The 22477-nt window shown below is 34.8% G+C and overlaps 1 long non-coding RNA gene across 1 annotated transcript; it reads left to right on the top strand.

Moving 5' to 3' along the window:
• Positions 1-3430: 3430 nt before the first annotated feature.
• LOC141376856 (uncharacterized) lies at positions 3431-20583 on the top strand. Its single transcript, XR_012388129.1, has 3 exons — positions 3431-3652; positions 14379-14477; positions 18106-20583. It is a non-coding gene; the product is annotated as an uncharacterized lncRNA (long non-coding RNA).
• Positions 20584-22477: the final 1894 nt, after the last annotated feature.

Raw genomic sequence — 22477 nt, 5'->3', positions numbered from 1 at the left:
TGTGATTTGAAAAATCTCAACACATGAGTGTGCTTTCTAGATGGGAAGCATGTTCATATGGGAGATGGGAGCTGTCATATACAGTATACACACACACACACACACACACACACACACACACACACACACACACACACACACACACACACACACACACAGGGAATGTATTTGTGTTTCAATTGACAATATGAACAGCTGTTCACTTTGGCTTTAGCCTATATAGGTTCTGTTTAGAACATGATGTTATCTGTTCTGACATACTGTGTGAAAGCATTGGTAAATTGGACTACGAAATTACAATGTTTTGTTCTTGGTTGTGCTTGTGTGTAAAAGAAGTTAAAGCATTTTAAATTTGTGTTAACTGGATGCATTTTGTGTCAAAGCAACAAGAAATGTGTTAATTGTATAGCCCACGAAGACGGATGTTGTGCTAACCGTGTTAAGAGTTTAGGAAACTTGTTAAATGTATTGAAAAAAGTGTCATAGCAATTGTAAAAAACTGTAAGATGATTAGAAACTAGTTGTAGATCCACAAAGGTTATGATTTCTAAAGAAATTATTGTTGTTGTTTTGCAAATATTATACACTCAATGTTTTTAGCGCTTTTACAAGGTAAACTGTATCAAAGCAACTTAACACAGAAGTTCTAATAAATTAACACTGTGTCAGTCCAGTTTTCAAAGTTCAGTTTGTTTCAGTTCAGTGTGGTTTAATTTTCAATGCTGAAAGTCCAAACACTGAAGAGCAAATCCATCAATGTGCAGCTCCACAAGTCCCAAACCAAGCAAGCCAGTGGTGACAGTGGCGAGGAACAAAACTTTACCAATTGACGAAAGTAAAGGAAAAAAAAAACTCAAGAGAAACCAGGCTCAAACCACACTCAAAGTGAGTGAGTGTGTTTAATATTTGAAAACTACAACAATAATTTCTTTAGAGAACAAAACCTTTGGCTTATTCCCTGTTTTATCAAGGGTCACCAAAGCACAACAAATCACCAATTGACTATTAAACGTTATAAAATTATAAAACGTATAACATATAATATAAAATAGTGTAATTACTACAATATTTGACTTATTTAAACTAGCACACTTGGATGTTTGTGTTCTAGACAGAAAAAACATGGGTGTCAACAGCTCTTAAGCGAAGTTATTTAGTCAATTTTATTCACAATTTCTGAGTAGTTTACCCTTTCAGAGTAAATGGTTTTTGACGGTTCATGTCATCAGTGTTACAGCTACAACAGGTATAGCTGACTTTTTCCAGCCCAAAAGCTGTCCAAAACGCCCAAAATATTACATTCATATTTTATTTCATTTATTTAAATCAAAATTAACCTAGTTTTTAACCATACAGCAACCAACACCAGCAGTCACAGAACCACAACATAACCTGGTTTCATCGAAACACTTCCCCCTCTCACCCCCACACTGCACTTAATTTTAGACTATGTTATACTTTTAAAATGGGGTATAAATTCATCTTATTTGGCATTTTTAATTATATTGAACATAATTAGATGCTTCTTGCCAATAAGACAATGCTTTTATGTTTGTTCTTGTTGTCAATTGTGGAAAAAAATGATCGATAAAAGTGCCATGATAAACCGCTGTGAGTTTAACTGCAGGCGCTTCAAAATGCGCGTGCACATGAAGGGGAGTCCGATTTTGTTACAACTTTCTTTCACTTTCAATTCTTTCATAATTTCAACCCCCCTAATCAATAGTCTTTTCTGATCCTTCCTTTAACAAATGGCTGACGATTCCCCCGTTGTAAGTGTGTAGATTCCAAGGAACACAGCACAAGGCTGGGTCGATAATGTTGAGGTATTATTGCAAAAATAAACTTCAACCACTGACTCTTCACAGTTTCGTCTTTGAGTAGAGAAAATAACACTAACTCTTTTTCCTCACGCTTCCAATAATATCCAGCTGAGCACGGCGTCTTCATGATTTGATTCAACCATGATTTTCTACTGTGTTTCAATTTTTCCTGGGTTTGTGCATGCAACAATTGGGCAGTGATCGAGTTTTGTATCGACGTCGCACCGAAACGGCTCATTATTAAGACGTTTCAGTAACATTTAGAATAACTATCCATTATAACTAGTTTATAGATCATTAATAAACTGTTAGTTCATGAGTTACAAATGACTTGTTAAATAAAGGTTAATAGTTTGTTAATTATTTATAACTGTGCCTTATTGATAGCCAATAGATAACTTACAAGCAGTTAGTTAACAAGTTATAAATAGTTTGTTAAACGTATTTTAATGATTTATAACTATAACTAATACATTATCAATAGATTATGAACAAGCTGTTGGTAAATTACTAACTAAAGACTTGTTAAGTATCAGTTAATAGTTTATATACGTTATTGGGAAGTTGTTCTAAAGTTGCAACTATTTTTCATTTATTAACAGTAAATATGGAATAGTTGCAACTTTAGAATAACGTTCCAATAACACACATAAGCTAATAGCTAACACTTAACTAGTATATTAACTCACACTTTACTGATCAGTTGTTCATAGTTTGTTAACCATCTAATAATACTAGTGAAACTTTTCTAATAAAAGAATTTTGTATTTATTTTGTTTTCACGTTTAGCACAAAAAGTGCCCAAACCTCATGGGTTTGTATAAGGCACAGTTGTAAATAATTAACAAACTATTAACTTTTATTTAACAAGTCATTTGTAACTCATTAAATAACAGTTTGTTAATGATCTATTAAGTAGGTATAACAGATATTTCTAAAGTGTTCTAAAGTGTTACCGACGATTCATTTGAAGCACTATGAGTCAACTCTTTTATAGAATAACCAGTAGTTTTAAACACGGTGCACTTTCAGATTTAAGCCTTAGCAGGATATTTCACTTCACTTGGAGCTTTGTTACACACTACATGGAAGGTCATTAAAAAAAAACTACAATTGGAGCTCTTTAACTAATATCTTATAAAGATTTTAGTGAATCTGTAACAGATTGATAACTTAGCTTTAGAAGACCTCAATAAATCATTAGAAGCCACAGGTATTAACTTAGTTTTGCCTGTATGTTTTGACTTGTATTTTATGTCACCAAGAACCATGGCTTCAGCTAAAAATGGTCTATAATGAAAAAAAATTAAATAATTTTTGGGTGAACCATCACTTTAATGAATTTATAAAAACCACCACCAATGAGTAAAACCATTTTACGCTCCTATTTCAGATGAAACATCTCTTGAGGGTCTTTATTCTCCTTTGTTTTTGCTAATAATTGCTGCTGGAAGGTCATAGTTTAGTTTGGACTGAAAGACGTGACCAACGAGCAGATTCAGTTCTGCATGGGTGGGCTTAAACCTCAAGGTAATCTCTGCCTCACGTCAGCTATAAACAACAACAGGGAATAAACCCGAAATGTGGTTAAACTTTGGTTAAACGTCACCATGGAGGACTACTCATTCAGCACAGGTGTCACGTTTAATACCTCTCATATATCAAGAAGTGAGCAGGCAAATAAAACTGAAGGAGCGCCATATGGGCCGGCGTGGAGAGGAGGGGGATTTCAGCTTTTTAAAAGCCTCTGTTGCTCCTCTGCGGGTCTGGACGCCATAAAGTGGATACGATTACTATGGTGCCATACGGTTCTTTGGACACATCAGAAGGTCAGTGCACATTTTTTATTAGTATCTGACCTTTGGCTGGAGACAAAAATGTCAGCACATGGGTAAAGGAATGGGGACAGATTTGTCTCATCTCTCCGTCCCTTTCTAATTATTCAATCATGCTTAATTGTTTTTGCTCTAGTGAGAGAAGGTAGGTGAGAGAGAAACAATAAGCCCTCATTTTTTATTTTGTGGGACCAAATGGCTCATTCTTTTTTCGGTAAACAGACAGCGCTACAGAGACACAAGATGTCCTCTTGAAGGACATCGGAAGACCATGATGTCTAATTAATCTCAATACATGTAAGCCTAGCTGTTCTCTTTGAGTGAACAGTCAAAACACACACATATAGTTGTATACATGGTTTACAGGGACACTACATCGGTGTAATGTATTGAACACTCTAACGGTTATTATATGGCCCTACCCCTAAATACAGCTCTCACAAGAAACCTGTGGCAAATTTTACATTTCAAAAGACCCTGTTAAGTATGATTTGAATTACAGGGACAAGAGGTGTGTCTTTGTAAACCACCTTAATAGAGAGAAACTAAGTCATACTATGTCATTATACAACTTTTTGTCTACATAAATCTGTACACAATGTAAAAATATCCATAAATTAGCCGTTTTCCATATTCATCCCCATTTATTTAAGCTTTTGAATTGCATTATTAGACCTTGATCTTCTTCCAACAACTTTAAAAATTCGAAAAAAATGACTTATTTACATTTTTTATTAGTTTAAAGTAATATGCTGTCTGGGTTGGTGTTGTATATTATGATACAAAAGCCTTAATAAACTGCCAGTGCATTTTTTTACAGCCCTATTTCTTTATATATTATTTCTTATGGGTTATATTATTACAAAAAGAGTCAACAGAGCAGAGATCAAGCTCCCATAATGCAATTCACAATCGTAAATAAACGGAAAACTCTTGTGAATCACAAAATATGGAAACTGGTAAATAACAGATTTTTTTTTAACAGATGTAAAAATCATGACTTTTTTAAGGTATTTGGAAAATTAGAGAACATTTTTGCATCCATTCCAGTTACTAGCGTTAATATAGCAACTGGTGGATATTTCTTTACTAATTTGACAAACACTGTTTAACTGGCAGCTGAAACTTTTAGACTTTGCAAGATGGTGAGTCATTTGTTCACCCATAGTGAGAGTAGTTGTTTAGTTAAATTAGTTATTTCTAAAATTACTTCCCTAACTCACCCTTAGTTATTAAAGTGGCTCTCTGTAGCATTGGTAAGCCAGTAACCAACAGTTAACAAGGCGAGCTTCATGGAGACAGCCGATTAGTCACATGGACATGATGTTTGCTATGTCAGACTTTATTCTATCTCCCATTATTTGCATTAACTTTTTTTCCCCACACTATTTCCAGTGTTGACAAGCTACTTGAAAAATGATACTAAACACTAAAAGCTACCCCCTGGGAAATGTAGCAAGCTAAGCTAAAAGCTACATGACAAAAGCAGCTTAGCTACATCTAAGCTATTTTTACAATTTTCATTTTTAAATCAAAGCAACTTATACAACAAGTAAAATTATTTGCAAATTAAACTATTCTTATTAGAAATTTTCATTATTTACCATGGGGTGATTGAAATCCAGCTACAATCAGTTCAACACTGCAGCTGGAGTTGATCAAATCGTTAGAGCTTAAAAGACAAAGGCACAATTCTGCCCCTTAGCCCTTCTCCTTACCCCTCGTTTTGCGCATTCACATGAAGGGATAGAGGTGTCCCAATTCTCTTTAGCTTGAAGGGGTAGGGCTAAGGGGAAGGGGTAGACATCCCTCGAAAGAGAGATTTTTCAAGACATCTCTTGAAAGCAAAGGGTAAGAAAATTTCCCAGAATACACCAGCTACGCTGCACCCGGTAGTCAGCAGATGCACAAATTTGTATTTCTTTGTCATTATTACAAATTTTTACAACAAACAAGTACATGTTTTAATATATTCATAACCGCGTTTGTGTTTTACAGTTATGCTTAAAAAAAAAAAGCAAAATTTAGATTTTGATTTGATTAAAATATTACAAAATTAATTTTTTCTAGCCTACATAAATATAAAAACCACTGCCTTCATGCCTTGTTCATCTCGGGGGGCTTTCAGTTTATTCAAAACAATTTGCTTTTGTATAATGTTATTATTATTAGCAGTATTATTTATTATGTGCATATTTATATTTGTTTTATTAAAAACAAGCTTAGATTTGTCCACCTGTCAGGTTTTAGACCATATGGGGCACAGCATGTGCATTTGGTAATAACTGGAAATGTGCATTTTTTTGACACACGTCGTTTTTATTGTTCATTTATTAGTTTGCTGGAAATTAGAACTGAATTTAAAAATAGTTTTTAAAAAATTTTTAGTGTTTAATAAATAAAATTAATTATGTAGGCTAATGGATGTCTGTGCATACAACAAGTTTTCCTATCCACAAGAGTGAAAGTGAAAGTAAAGAATGAGGAGGCTCATTCTCATTCTCGCCTGCAGATGCTCTGTTTAACTGTTTTCTCTCTAGTGAAGCGTTCAGTTTTTCCACTTACAAAGTCCGCCAGGTACATAGCAGATGTGCTATGGCACGACGCAACTGACTCTTAAAGTGAATGGGAGATGAGACTCTGATTGGTTTATTCTCAAAACACACCAATAACTCATTAAGAGAATAAACTCAACCCTGTTAGACCATGCTCCACGGCGTAAAGCGGATTTTTCCGTCCTTAAAATAGCAAAAGTGGATTCTGACACGCACTTAATGCTTTTCCACCCTGCACTCAAAATTGAGCCCTATGTGTTTGTTTTTTAGTTCAAACTTCACATACACTCTAGGACCATCAGACACTTTTTTATATCTTGTAAAAAGGGGCAGAATAGGACCCCTTTTAAAAATCTAACATTTTTAAAATAGTTCTCTAATTTTGATATCTGATGTATACTTTCATACAGACACACATTATTACCAAATGAGTCACAACAACAATAAAGGGATGGCCATTATAAAGACTTTTTCTGAAACCAATGTCGATTGAATAGTGTAGAAAATGCGGTGTAGTTCATTAAAAGGTGATTGATGATTAGCGGGCTGCGTGACATATGCTAAATGGGTGGATGATTATCAGCTGAAAAATTAAACACCTCTTGTCCTTGAAATGGTTCTAAGCTCTCCTCCTGCGCTTGTCTAGTTAAACCCTCCCTGGTGATAAAGCTGTGTTTATTCTCTCTCATTATAGACCTCAGAGGCTGGGGAACGGACAAAGGAATTCAAGTGCCTGTGAAGTTTCTCATTCAAACTCACACACATACACATAAAGGACAGATTTCAGATTATGTTGTCTCAAAAACCCAGAAGCTGCTTGAGCAGACAGCTTATATTTTTTCCATGAACATTTAAAACAACTAAATACTGTTTTCTAAGTAGACAACTCATACATACATGTTCAATTCAATTCAATTCATCTTTATTTGTATAGCACTTTTACAATGTAGATTGTCAAAGCAGCTTCACAAAGAAAATTATAGTGAATTGAAACAGTGTCAGTTCAGTTTCCAGAGTTTCAGTTCAGTTCAGTTCAGTGTGGTTTAATATTCACTGCTGAGAGCCCAAACACTGAAGAGCAATCCATCGACATGTGTACTGTACATATATGTACACCAGCCTATATATATTTAGAGCTCAGTTGTATTATGACTATTTTAAACTAGACTTAAATAATTTAATTTAATTTAATTTAATTTAATTTAATTTAATTTAATTTAATTTAATTTAATTTAAATATTCATTCATTCATTTTCTTTTCAGCTTAGTCCCTTTAATAATCTGGGGTCACTACAGCGGAACCGCCAACTTAACCAGCATATGTTTTACGCAGCGGATGCCCTTCCAGCTGCAACCCATCTCTGGGAAACATCCATACACACTCATTCACACACACTACGGACAATCTAGCCTACATTCACCTGTACCGCATGTCTTTGGACTGTGGGGGAAACCGGAGCACCCAGAGGAAACCCAATCAAACGCGGGGAGATAAATAATAAAATAAAATAAAATAAAATAAAATAAAAAAAAATAAAAAAAATAAAAAAATTAAATGAAAACATCCAAGGTATTTCTAAAGAATTACAAATATCAAATTTAGACTGCAGCTTTTTAGACTGCATTGAAAATAAAACAAATAAAAATATATTTTTAGTTTATTTATTATTTTCTGACATTACTTTGGACAAGCATTTGTTAAATATAAAATAAAATAAATTTAATTTAATAATTAAAAAAAGGACAAATTCTTTGGAGAAATTAAATTAAAAACATTAATTACAAAGAACATATGCTTTAGAGAAATAATTCAAAATAACAAATAGAAACATCCCTTCATTTTATTTATTTTTTCTGATATTATTTTGGACAAGCGTTAGATGAATAAAATTTTAATTAAATAAAAATAAAAAATAAAATAAATTAAAGCATCCAAGATGTTTCTCCAAATAAAATTAAATTAAAACTTTTAACACCATGTAGGACAAGCACTTTGAAGAATTAATGTACTTTTTTTTTAGATAAATGAATAAAGTTTTTAAGTCTGAACTCAATGTTCATTTAAACTCCAGCATATTCAATAGCTCTCATTTCAAAGAGCAAACCACTTACAGTATACCTTTATTCAAACCCAGCATACGCTGCAACAGAATATACAATATGTGCAGCAATATTTCAATTTAAAACTCACTTTTCATTCCAAGTTAACTGTCTGCATTATACACAATACCTTCATCACTGAATCTCCCAGAAAGCCCTCTTTGTATTTTTGAGAACTCTTTGGTTGTGCCTGTGAAGAGGATGAAGGGATTAATCAGAGTGCCAGTTGTCTGCTTAATGTTAATGATTTATTGTGGACTTGCCCTTCAGCTGACTGTAACTGACAGACAGATTTTGACAGGAAATTGCTTTTAGCTGACTGTCTCTCCGGTGTCCTCTCTGCGTCTGACCATCATTTTTCATTCTGTCCCTTCTGCAAATGAAAGTGGGAGACAAAGAGAGGAGAAATACCTTCAGGAACATCAGCTACAAGAGAAAATTTGTCCAAAAAATTATGTTGATAATACAATCAACTATTGTTTTTTGGGATTGTTAGTACAGTAGTTGTATTGTGAATCTTTATTAGCATCTGGAATGACACTGAGTTATGCTTGTTATCGTAAAAACTATTATTTAAATAATTTATATTATGTATATATAGATTTTTTTTTTTTTTTTTCAAAACGCCACTGGCCACTTATTTATTTTCTAGTTTGGTTTGCTATAAAAGAATTATGCTGTGCTTGAAAATAAATCAAATTGAGCAATTGATTGAATTGTTCTGCTTGTGATTACATTATTTTGTTTCTCAATCACTGTTAATGATCCCGGAGCTGCCTTTACTGTTATGAATGATCTAATTAATTTAGCTTTTTATGAGTAAGATTTACATAGTAGCTTCTCTGTTTTCTCTCATTTTACAATAGTATTTTGACAATTGTCTTATCAATACAAAGCAGCATTAAGCATGTGTTTGCTACAGTAATGTAATATTTTAAGCTTAAAATAAAATAAAAATAAATAAAAATAAATAAAAATAAATAAATAAATAAATAAAAACATCCAAGGTTTTTATCTGAAACACTGCAAAGGTCAAATGATTTAGAGATTGAAGGACAAAACAGCTTTGACAAATGCTTTGTAGAACAAATGAAAAAAAAAAAAAAAATCTATCAGTTGTTATATTTTTGTTAATTGTTATATACTGTTATATTTTTTTTTATTTTTTGCTTTTCTCACATTACTTTGGACAAACATTTTGGTGAACTACTGGAAAAAAAATAAGAAAAAAAAAATTCTATCAGTTGTTATATTTTTGTTAATTGTTATATACTGTTATATTTTTTTATTTTTTGCTTTTCTCACATTACTTTGGACAAACATTTTGGTGAACTACTGGAAAAAAATAAAATAAGATGAAAAATAAAATAAAATAAAGTAAATAAGAAATGTAAAATAAAATAAAATAAAATAAAATAAACATATAAGGTGTATATCCAGGGTTTTAAAGGACAAACATTTTGGAGAATTAAAGAAAAAAAAATACAAAAATGTTTTTTTCTTTGACAATACAAAGAATAAATAACTAAATGGAAAATAAAAACATCTTTTTTTTTAAATTACATTAATTTGGACAAGTGTTTTGGTAACTAATTGTAAAACTAATTTGAAATAAAAGAAAAATAAAATAACAAGTGTTTAGAAGAACAATTGGAAAAAAATAATAATAAATTAATTTATAAAATACAATAAAAATGTCATTTAAATAGAAATGTAATATGATACTTTTAGCAAGTTGTTTAAAATACAAATTGCATTTAGCAAGTTGTTTAAAATAAAAATTGCATTGAGAAAAAGTATCATGTAAAATAAAATAAATATCAACAAAACAAATAAATTATTATCCGTTAATCAATTGGTGAAGTTTTTTCCTCATTACTGTCGCCGCTGGCTTGCTCAGATCAGGACTTGTGGAGCTGCACTGCAGTGAATTTGTTCTTCGGTGTTTGAACTTTCAGCAGTGAAACTTAAACCACACTGAACTTAACTAAACTGAACTTCAACTCTGAAATCTGGACTTTACTACAACTATGTTAAGCTGCTATATAAATAAGCTTGCATTGAATTGAACAAACTAAACCAAACTAAAACAACAACACAACTGACATATAAATAAAACTAAAAATGTATGAAAGAAAGTTACTAAAAAATGATATCTAAATAATAAAAAATGTATGTAAATAATACTAAACTAACACTAAGCTCTAGTAATAATTATCTGGTGGTCTTCAGGTTAAATGAATCAGGTATGCATCACTCATCACAAACACACACTAAAATCCCCAGCTTCCCCATATAACAGCGAGTCCGGCTGAGAAATGAAAATGATCCAGAAGAGAAATATTTGCACAGTGTATTTCATATGATGATCTGATAAGATTCACATTTAGCATAACAAACACTGGCTTCAATAATCTCTTTGGACGCAAACCTTTACCAATCAGACGACAGACTGGGTTTAAAGTCAAATTCTTTCCGGATCCTTTAATCAAAGTAACTCTCCCTAGAAACACAGTCAAAATACTGAACACATAAAATGGAGCCAGTCCTTTAGAAATGAGTAAAATATTCCCGGGTGAGACCCGATAATGCCAGATGTAGCTTTTGTGTCGCCATTAAAGATTAAAATATTCATTCATTCAACCATTTTCCTTCAGCTTAGTCACTATTGCTGAGGTCGCCACAGTGGAATGAACCGCCAACTATTCCAGCATATTTTTACGCAGGGGATGCCCTTCTAGCTGCAACCTAGTGTTGGGAAACACCCATACACTCTTATTCACACACAAATACACTAGAGACAATTTCGCTTATTTATTTCATCTATAGTGCATGCCTTTGAACTGTTTGGGGAAACCGAAGCACCTGGAGGAAACCCACACCAACATGGGGAAAACATGTAAACTCCACACAGAAATGCCAACTGTTCCAGCTGGGACTCAAATCAGCGACCTTCTTGCATTGAGGCAACAGTGCTAACCACTAAGCCACCGTGCCGCCCCAGATTTTTCAGAATAAATAAGAAAATGTGTTTGGTGTAAATAAAGGCCTTTAAACTTTCAAGGGTACCTAATATATCCCCTTTTTACAAGATGTAAAATACGTTTGATGTTCCCTAAGTGTGTATGTGAAGTTTTAGCCCATAAATGTATATTTTATTATAATTTGTTAAAACTGCCTCTTGTAGGCTTTGATCCAAATTGTACTGTTTTGATGACCGTCACTTTGAATTCAAATGAGATTGTACTCCCAGCCCTCTTTTTATAAGAGGTGTGAAACAGTTGTATGATGTAAAAACTCTAATTGAGGATGGCTGCTTCTCACTTAGGGCTGTTTATGCTAATGAGGGAGAGTCATCACTAATGGGTGGGGCTTTCCCACTCTGGTGACATGTGAAATGGGAGAATGTCAATCAAAGTGTTTCTGCAGACTGTATTTGGGAACTGTGATTACAAAAATATAATTCATATATTTTTATGAATAGAAGCTGGCCATATTCACAAATTTTTGTCACACAACTATGTTTAAACACCTTATAAAAGAGAATTATACTTAGTAGGTCCCCTTTAAGGAAATATAAGTTGTTTTGCATAGAATTTCAAACTGCCTAATGTCATATTTTTTCCCTGGGTGCTTTCTGTGTCTGCCAGTTTGATGATTGTTTTTTGGTTGTTTTTTTTATTGTATTGTATATATATATTTTTTTTTATTTATGTACATTCTCAGTTATATTTATAAGTTATATTTCTCAATAACTTTGATTTCTTTCTAATACTGACACCCTTGGTAAAAACAAGACTTTGAAAATATATATTTTAATCAAAATATTAACAAAAACAGATCTAATTGAGAACAAACAACTGCAAACAAAGTATAAAAATAAATCTAATGAATAAATAAATGTGTGCCACAATTATCAGTACCATTGTAAATTCGTAAGATTGAATTATTTTTAAGTATAATTCCATTGATATTTCAATGTCTTTTTACCACACCAGCATAACTTAAAACAGATAATTGTTCAAAAATGACCTTCTGCTTAACTTTAGTATACATTCAGGAAACATAAATGCCAAACTCACTCACTCAATAAATTAAACAAACAAACAAACAAACAAACAAACAAACAAACAAACAAACAAACAAACAAATCAGTGATTTGCTGCAAAACAAATTATTCCAGTAAGTGTGTCCATCTTGCCACAACACACTGTTTAAGAGAAAAGTTTAATGGCTCGTTTCCACTGAATGGTACGGTTTCCACTCTCAAAAGTTACCTAAAAGTGATGCGTACCGTACCACTTTTGGGTACCCTTTGCAAAGGGTACCTAGTATGACAAAAAAGTACCAAAAGGTGGAGCTAGATGCACAGATGAACGCTATTGGTTTACAGAGATATGTCACTAACGCATAAACAAGCAGGTGAATAAAAATAAAGGAAGCAGCATTTTTAAATACACAGCCAGGACATTACATTTTAATAATATATACATATAATAACGAGCTATGATCGACCAAGTTCAAACAAGCAAGCCACAAAGCCAAGAAGAACAAAATCTGCCATGTCCTGTTTTTGTTTTACGAGGCCGTTGAGCGGTATCACTTTCTCCAGAGAGCTTGCGAGCACATTTATACACATATTTATATTTGTAATAACGAACTTGAGCTAATGATAATAACGTGCGTGTGATTATTGAAGTGTTTCTCACATCCGACCCTTTCAGAAACAGACAAACACTAGAGTGAAGTGTAAAAAACCAAAGAAGCAGCCAGACAAAACAAAGAAGCAAATGATTCTTTCAGCAACCTAAAAGATGAACAAACTGCCATGTTTAACTATTATCGTCACCTTCTGGACTATTATGAACTCGGAATGAAGGAATTACTTTCTAACAAAAGGATACATGTGCTGGTGATGATTAGAGATACAGATGAGAGGTTTCCACTGACTGGGCTATACGTTGTGTGTTGTTTTTGAACCCAAAAAAAGACTAAAATGTATGCTGTGTGTAATTTATCTGTATCTGGTATATATTGCAATTATATTAATGCAAATGTTAGCGCAGGTTATTTCGCATTATCATTGAACTGCAGTTATAATCAAATCATGTTCATAGAAATGTTAGTAATAAATATTTATACACAAGGACATATGTGTATAAAGCATCTGTTTTGTGAGAAGTGCTTCTCATATGATATGTGAACAACCCGTACAGCTTTACTTTGAGCGAAATTTCCTCGAGCGAGAATGACGTCATCTGAAACTTTCTGTCTACACCATGCCCACCATTGGTACCCTTTTAGCAGTGGAAACGCAAGCCTGATAAAGGTGACCCATACCTACACGTACTGTACCAGTCAGTGGAAACGGGCCATAAGTGGTCAAAAAAATCTCCAATCTGGAAAACTGTTAAAGTTAGGGGTCAGAAAGTCTCTAAAACTAGAATCCAACATCATCGCAATGTATTTTAAAGGTTTTAGGCTTTTTAAAAATCTTGATTATTTTTATTATAAATGATCAGGGTCAAATGATCAAAGGTTTCATTCCTTTGTCCCTACCAGGAAGAATATTTTTGGGTATCCCTCTCAATGAATTCCTTGCATTTACTTAAAAAAAAAAAATATATATATATATATATTATTTAACTTGACATCTCCCTATCAGGATTATACAATAACATTTTTTTTTCTTTTAAATGTATTTCTTATTATCATGTCCAAAAGACACTAAATACCATGAACAACATGCCCCAATCTATAAAAATGGCCATTTCAGAGTGATATGGACTGGTGATTTTACTTTATAAAAGTTAAACTGCACAGTTACACAGCTCTCTCCATTGTTTAAAAGCAAGTCTGACAAGCCCAATTCCTCCCAATGTTGCTTTAAGATATACAAAGCAGAGAATCATTTTCACAATGCTGATGGAAATTTGAGAGCAGTTTTGATATTGGCAGTCTTCCCTTGTGTACATTTCTCTATCTTAGCCTCTTTTCATAAATTGGCTTTCCTCACCCGTTTGCGTTGGCTGTTCATCATGCTCTGCTGGGTTATAAGTTTACAGGTCTGATACGGGTGGAGAAGTGTCCGTCTGCTGAAAACCTGATGTCATCCTGCGGAATATAAGCATGAACGTGACTGCGAATGAGAAATGTCAAACAATGTGAGTGCAGTTTTGACAAAGTGAGAGTCATTGAGACATGCCTGAAGGTTATACATCATCAGATCTGTAGGAGATGAAATGAGAATTTCTAGATGTTGCAAAAAAAATCTGAAATATATTTGCTGCAAAATGCCATTGCTCTTTCACAGCATATGTTTCTTTAATGACTTCAATCAAAACCTAATCAGCTTCAGAGATGCTTCTCATAAAGTTCTACAGGATAAACACAAAGAAACAGTTGCTGGCATCCGGGAAGAGTGTTATAAATTTCATGTGGATTGTAAAACTCGGATAATCTGAAAAACTGTCAGTCATGTGGATTGTAAAACTGATTCAACCCTTTTTTTCATCTGTGGGACACAAATGAATGTCTTCTGTCAAATGAAGAAAATAAATATGTTTTTGTTCAAACAATGAAAGTAAATGGGGTTCAAAACAGCACTTGGAAGAGAAGGAAAATGATCACATTAACACATTCAGGTCAATTCAGGCCACAGCCATATCACCCTGCAGCCCAAGACTGCTTACTCATTGAAGCTAAGCAGGGCTGAGACTGGTCAGTACCTGGATAGGTGACCACATGGGAAAACAAGGTTGCTGTTGGAAGTTGTGTAAGGCCAGCTCAACCTGCAGACTGTGTGAGTCCTAATGCCCCAGTATAGTGAAGGGCACAGTGTACTGCCAGTGAGAACCGTCTAGACGATGTTAAACCAAGGTCCTGACTCTCTGTGGTCAATAAAAATCACATGGCACTTCTCATAAAGAGGAGGGGTCTAACCTCAGTGTCCTGGCCAAACTCCCACCATCGGTCCTTACCTATCATTGCCTCCCAATCATCCCTATCCACTGAATTGGCTGTATCACTGTCTCTCCACTCCACCTATAGCTGGTGTGTGGTGATCTCATTGGCGCTGTTGTTTTGTGGCTGCTGCCCAAATGGATGTTGCAAACTAGTGGTAGTGTGGAGAGACCCCCCTCGTGATTGTGAAGCATTTTGCAGAGCACTTTGTGCTATTCATTCATTTTCTTGTCAGCATAGTTCCTTTATTAATCCAGGGTCGCTACAGCAGAATGAACCGCCAACTTATCCAACACGTTTTTACGTAGCGGATGCCCTTCCAGCCGCAACCCATCACTGGGGAAAAAATGTTCCATATAAATACACATTACATTACACTTTTTGAGCAGAATTAAACTTAGGAATGCATTTCTAGTAAAGCATGAAAAACTTAAACATTTAAGTTTTTTCATCAGAAAGTTTGCATGCCTTAAAACATTTCTGCTGAGTAAAATAAAGTTAAAATTAATAACTGGAAATTAACACAGAGCAGGTTTTAAAAATAAAACTGGAATAAATAATAAAAGGACTGGAATAAAATGCAAACTGAAAATGAAAAAACAAAACAGATGATGCCAACCATCAAGAACCTCAAGGACAGCACATCCGGAGAGATAATCCCAACCATTGATGACTTCATTAGACATGTACACATAGACATCAACTATATGCAATAAAACTGCAGGTTAAATATGTATATTAAGGCTGCACGATGTTGGCATTCTAAGAAAAGAGGGTAAGATAGAGAAATAAACACAAGGGACGAATGCCAATATCAAAACTGCTCTCAAATTTCTAGTAGCATTGTGAAAATGATTATCTGCTTTGTATATCTTGAATCAACATTGGGAGGAATTGGGCTTGTCAGGTCTGCTTTTAAACCATGAAGAGAGCTGTGTAACTGTGACTGTTAACTTTGTACAGTACAATAACTAATCCATATCATTCTGAAACGACCATTATTACAGTATGGAGCAGGTTGCTCATGGCATTTAGTGTCTTTTGAAAATCATAATATCAAATTATTTTTAAATAGATTACAGTCATAAATATACACAATAGAGCAAACAATAACGCGAAATAAACCATGCTTTATGGTTTTGGTGTCAGTAAATGCAGATACAGTTGAAGTCAGAATTATTAGCCCCCCTATTAGACGCCCTGTTTATTTTTTTCCCCAATTTTTGTTTAACAAAGAGAAGATTTTTCAACACATTTCTAAACATAATAGTTTTAATAACTCATGTCTAATAACTGATTTAGTTTATCTGTGCCATGATGACAGTAAATAATATTTGACTAGATATTTTTAAAGACACTTCTATTCAGCCTAAAGTGACATTTAAAGGTTTAACTTGGCTAATTAGGTTAACTAGGCAGGTTAGGGTAATTAGGCAAGTTCTTGTATAACAATGTTTTTTTCTGTAGACTATCAAGAAAAAAAATTACTTAAAGGAGCTAATAATTTTGTCCTTAAAAAGATGTTTAAAAAATTAATAACTGCTTTTATTCTAGCTGAAATAAAACAAATAAGACTTTCTCCAGAAGAAAAAAATATTATCAGACATGCTGTGAAAATTTCTTTCCCATGTTAAACATAAATTGAGAAATATAAAAAATAAATAAATATAATGGGGGCTAATAATTCTGACTTCAGCTGTATGTATGTGTGTGTGTGTACTGCAAACGGAATTTGTGTGTGACTCATCATTTCAGAAAGGCTTGAATATTTATTTATTTTTATTTAAATATGCGAGTAGTAGAAATAAATAAATAATATAAATAAATGAGAAAAAAGGCTTGAATAGACTCCACCGCAAATATGTATCAGATAAACTTATTTATTATTTTTGACTTGTGACCTTATTTCAGCTTTATCCGTGTCTGTCTCTATCACTGACTGCTGTTTATCTGACATAACATGAGAAGCAAACACGCATGTGGGAGTCGGGGTGGGGAGAAGCAGCTCATTTGGATTTAAAGCTACAGGCTACAAAAACAGCTAAAAAGTCCTCAAGACACAAACATGGGCAGACTGTATAATATATAATAAATAATCTGATTAGTATTTTAAGCTGAAAAAGACAATGTCTTTACTAAGACATTCTAAAGACATCAAAGTCTTATCTTATATCTTTTAGAAGAGGTAACATGGGTGCTCTTTAAACTCTTCAAATACTCACACAGTCACAGGCCCTAAAAACACATGGAGATGATAAACTTTTACTCTATTATGGTTCAATTCTGCAATGTCTCCACAAATCTCCTGTATTTTGACCTGTGGTTTCTGGTCATCTATAATCCCAACTTAACATTTTATATGTTGCGATGTGACTTGCAGACGCACACATTGCGATATCAATGCTGAAATTATATATTGTGCAGCCCTGATGTATATAATAACTTATATTTGATTGTAACTTTAACTTAATATGATTGCAATGCAATAACATGCAATAACATGCAAGCTGCAATTCAACAATAATTAACAGAAAAAAACTGCTATACAAATAAAATGAATTGTAAACAACATCTAAAATAGTCTGCTGCATGTTCACAAAGTTTTACAGAACACAAATGTCTTTGAACGTCTTTCTGGAGTTTGTTCTCCATCTCAGAACATCTGACTAATACTGTTTTTTCTTTTCTTTTCCAACAACACTTCTCGCTGTCATTCACGGATGGACTCCTGGTGCATTCAAAACATCATTACAGCTAATAACCTTCATTTCCTGAGCATGATTCATTATTTATTTGCCTGCTTATGCATAGCTTCTTCTATTTTTACAGGTTGATAATTGGACCTAATAGGACAATTTCTGTGATTTTGCTCAGGTGAAAGACGTCTGTCATCGCCAGAAGCCTCTGAATGGGTTCACATGAGCTGTCAGCATGTCACTGTTGATGACCGTTTTTGAAACTGGAGGAATTTGGGTAAAATGTTAGAGTAATTTGTTCCGAGTTTGGTGTGGCTTGGAGGATTTCCACTTGGCCTGACTGCGTTGTTGTGAAATGCATTTGACCAAAACGGACATGCATACTACGATTTCTGGAGATGAACGCTATTTAATTACTGTTTGATGAACTAAAACAAAGAGCTTTGTGGCGGAACTGGTATTTTCCCCATGTTTACTGAGAAGCAAAGGATAGAAGGGCCTATTTGAGGTCTGGCAGAAGCTTCCTGTCCAGTCAAAAACAACTACAAAAATGATTTCTAAACTGAAAAATAGACTAAATCCCAATTTACATACTGCCCGTCTAATTTACTATAAACTAGAAATGGCTCCCCTACGGCACTTCCCTCGCATACATATATGCCAATGCCAATTTGCGGCATAACATGTAGATCAGATTTATTTGTACTGCACTTTTTTTTTTTTGCAGTTTTAAGCATTTTAACCAATCACACAGATTTCCATTCAAATAATAATCTCATTAGCCGATCAGTGGTGTTCAGTAAACAATAAAAAGGCTGGATTTTTTATAGTTTAAGAGATATTAAAAGAGATTACTGCAGAGTTTATCTCCAACCCAAAACACACAATAACTACATAAATACGCACAATTCAATTCAATTCCTCTTTATTTCTATAGAACTATGTAGATTTCTATACAATGTAGATTGTGTCAAAGCAGCTTAACATAGAAGTTCTAGAATATCTAGAAAAACATTAAAATCCAGATTTCAGAGTTAAAGTTCAATGTAGTTCAGTTCAAAGTGTTCATTTACACTGCTGAAAGTCCAAACACTGCAACTCTCACATGGTCACCCACTCATGTGGGAGACCACATGGTAAAGCTAGGTTGCTGATGGAAGTGGTGTTCGTAAGACCAGAGGGCGCTCAACCTGCTATGTGGGTCCAAATGCTCCAGTATAGTGAAGGGGACTCTATACAGCTTAGTGAGCACCATCTTTCGGATGAGACAGTAAACCGAGGTCCTGACTCTCTGTGGTTATTAAAAATCCCAGGATGTCCTTAAAAAAAAAAAAAAAAAAAAGGGTAGGGGTTTAACCCCTGCATCCTGGCCAAATTTGTCCACTGACCTCTGTCCATCATGGCCTCCTAACCATTCCCATATTATAATTGGCTTCATCACTCTGTCTCCTCTCCACCAATCAATTGGTGTGCAGTCTGGTGCAATACAGCTGCCATTGCATCATCCAGGTGGATGCTGCACACTGGTGGTGGACAAGAAGATTCCCCCCAAAAAATGTGTAAAGAGCTTTGAGTGTCCAGAAAAGTGCAATATAAATGTAAGAAATTATTCTTGTGGATTTGTGAAAAAAAAAAGACCTGGCCACGTATTGAGCACATATTTCCAATCAGCCTGGGTTGTGATTTCCACTGCACTTCTGACAGTTCCCCCCCCCCCCCATGGCTCCACCCATCGTAAGTTGGCATCAGATGGTTCAACATTGGCATAGCATGGGTGTGGTTCTCCTGGCACTGACACGTGGCTTAGAGCCTAATAGAGACATCTCAGAGGCTATTAGCACAGATGGTTGTCTGCAAGTGTATGCAAATAAGGTGCGCATTGAATCAGGCATCCCCATCAACACCACCTGTCTGCCTATAACACACGCATACACAAACACACACGTCCCCCGACTTCCCTCAAAACTCAAGAACAAGCCTGTACCTCCCTGTTTCTAATCAGCTAGTGCATATTAATTAAAGCAAACACATTAATCTTCATTCCATGCCTTTGAGGAACACAAAGCCAGAGGAGATCAAGAAAGAATGAGAGATGCACAAAGGAAAATACTTCAAAGAGGAAGAGGGGGATTGGGATGTTTTTGTGTTGTTAAAGATGTGTCCTTGGGAAGATGCGTTGAAGAGGGTGGTGTGGTCAAGGAGGACAGCTCTTGTCTTTGTGTGTGACACTACTGGCAAACGTCCCAGCAACAGAGGGGCTTTAAAATGTCCCTAGTGGGTATTTGCCTGTATGCTTCATCTCATTTACCTCCAGGAAGAGAAACAGTCGGACATGGGCTTAAATGGATAGTGTTAAGGCCTGTCACTAGCACACAGTTAATGCTTAGTTTTGCATACCCAAAGGAAAACTGTATTGCTCAGAAGTTGGTGATTTATAGCTCATGTTTTAAAACGAACCCATGGAGATGATGGTCCCACTTTATGCTAAGTGGTCTTAACTATTAGGTACTTAAATTTAAAGAGTACAATATACTTACTTTGTTCAATATTTGTATTGCAAAATATTGGTAGGTTTAACCCTTGTAAACCACTGTTCAAATGTACTACCCTTAAAAAAAACTAAATGTTTTATTATTATTATTATCATTATTATTATTATTATTATTATTATTATTGTTGTTATTATTATTACAGATTTTAACTCTTTAATTGCCAAATTCATAAATAAGGTCACTGATTTGGTGAAAAAAACACACAAAATTACTTGCATTGTTAGTTTTTGTGTGACTAGTCACTAGGCCATGAACATCTCCTGCTTATCGTCAGAACTGCTTTCATAACTGTAATAAAAGGCAATTTAATCATATCTCAATGTTAAAATGGCTTCCATAATATTATTAAGCAATATTGTAACCTTTTTGAATTCTTGGAAGCTATGGAAGTTAAAATGTATTACAGGAAATACATTAGGATCTTTGTTATTGTTTACATCCCTCAAAAAGGTCTATAACTACATTTTTAAATGCAAAGCCATGACATCATATATGCATACTTTCAAGATACATACTTTCAAGCTGATGATTGATAATAAATAGGGGTGTCAATCGAAATCGATCGAAATTTATGCTCAATTTCGTTTATCGAATAAAAAAATAGAATCGTCGATGCTGCCATGCCCCCATGTCACGTCAGCTTGGCTTGCCAAGCGGGAAAAAAACAGACTTGTTGAAGTGCTTGTTAAACTGCAGAAGCAGGAGACCCGTCGACAGAACTTAAACCCTCTCCTCTTTCAATGAAGTCGCCGGTGTGTTAGCATTTTGGATTTCCAGTGAGTTATGTTGACAACATTTGTGTTGTCGACAAAAAACACACAGTTTGCTAGCTCTGCTTTGTACGTATTACGTACGGTTCGTCCGATAGACAACACTGGCATCGCGATCCTCCACCCGCCCCTGTTACAAATCCGCTCGCGAAAAGTACACACTCAGGCCCTGTTTACACTGTCTTTGTTTTTAAATGGCATTTTAGAACGACAACGATTTGACATCCACAGTGGCGTGTAGCATTTCTGAGCAGCCCTCCTTCCTCTCTACCTCTGATTTATGTGTGTATCTTGCCTTTATTCATTTACTGTATGATTTGCTTATGGGTAAAACAAAGACCATGCATGTCAGGTAGTTTAAACGGTAGGCTACAAATAATTAATTGGTCATTAACTAATTATTCATAATCGAAAATCTAATCGAATCGTGCCTTTAGAATCGAAAATATAATCGAATCGAGGATTTGGAGGATCGTGACACCTTTAATAATAAAGCATATTTGGCATGTTGTCCCGGGAGAGAGCCCTAAGCTCAGAATATCCTCTAATATCCCTCCCATTTAAAGGGCGAGAGGGGAGTTTGAGCTCAGGTAGATCTCGAGAACTCCCCTGCTTGTGAACATGCTGAGATATACCTGGCAAAGAGTTGTCTTAACGATTGGAGGAAACCGGAAAATCTGGGGGGAAATCCACACGAACACGGGTAGAACATGCAAATTCAGCACAGAAACGATGACTGGCCTGGTGAGGGGCCAAACCAGCGGCGTTCTTGCTGTGAGGCAACAGTGCTTACCACTAGGCCGGTTTGCCACCTTATCAGAGAAGGGCTTCAATGAATGTGGACCTTCAGCATACACTGGGGTAGTTTGCTGCAGAGTGTGTGACGCGGCTTGGATGAGAATCAGCACCTTCAAGTCCAAGGCCATAGTAGTCCACCGGAAAAACGTGGTTTACCATCTCCAGGTTGGAGGAAAGTCCTTACCCCAGATGGAGGAAGCATCTGGGGAGAGAGAAGTCTAGGGTTCTCTCCTAAGACTGCTGCCCTCACGACCTGGCTACGGAAAAGCGGATGAAGATGACATGACATGACAAAAAACAAATAGAATTACAATGCTAAAGCACAAAATTATAATCAAAAGCAGAAATGTTCAACTAAAATATAAATGAATAATAAAAATAAACA

The sequence above is a fragment of the Danio rerio genome, chromosome 12, assembly GCF_049306965.1.
Source record: "Danio rerio strain Tuebingen ecotype United States chromosome 12, GRCz12tu, whole genome shotgun sequence".
Classification (NCBI taxonomy): Eukaryota; Metazoa; Chordata; class Actinopteri; order Cypriniformes; family Danionidae; genus Danio; species Danio rerio.
The sequence above is the reverse complement of the archived record's forward strand: the minus strand, read 5'-3'. Positions and strand labels throughout refer to the sequence as shown.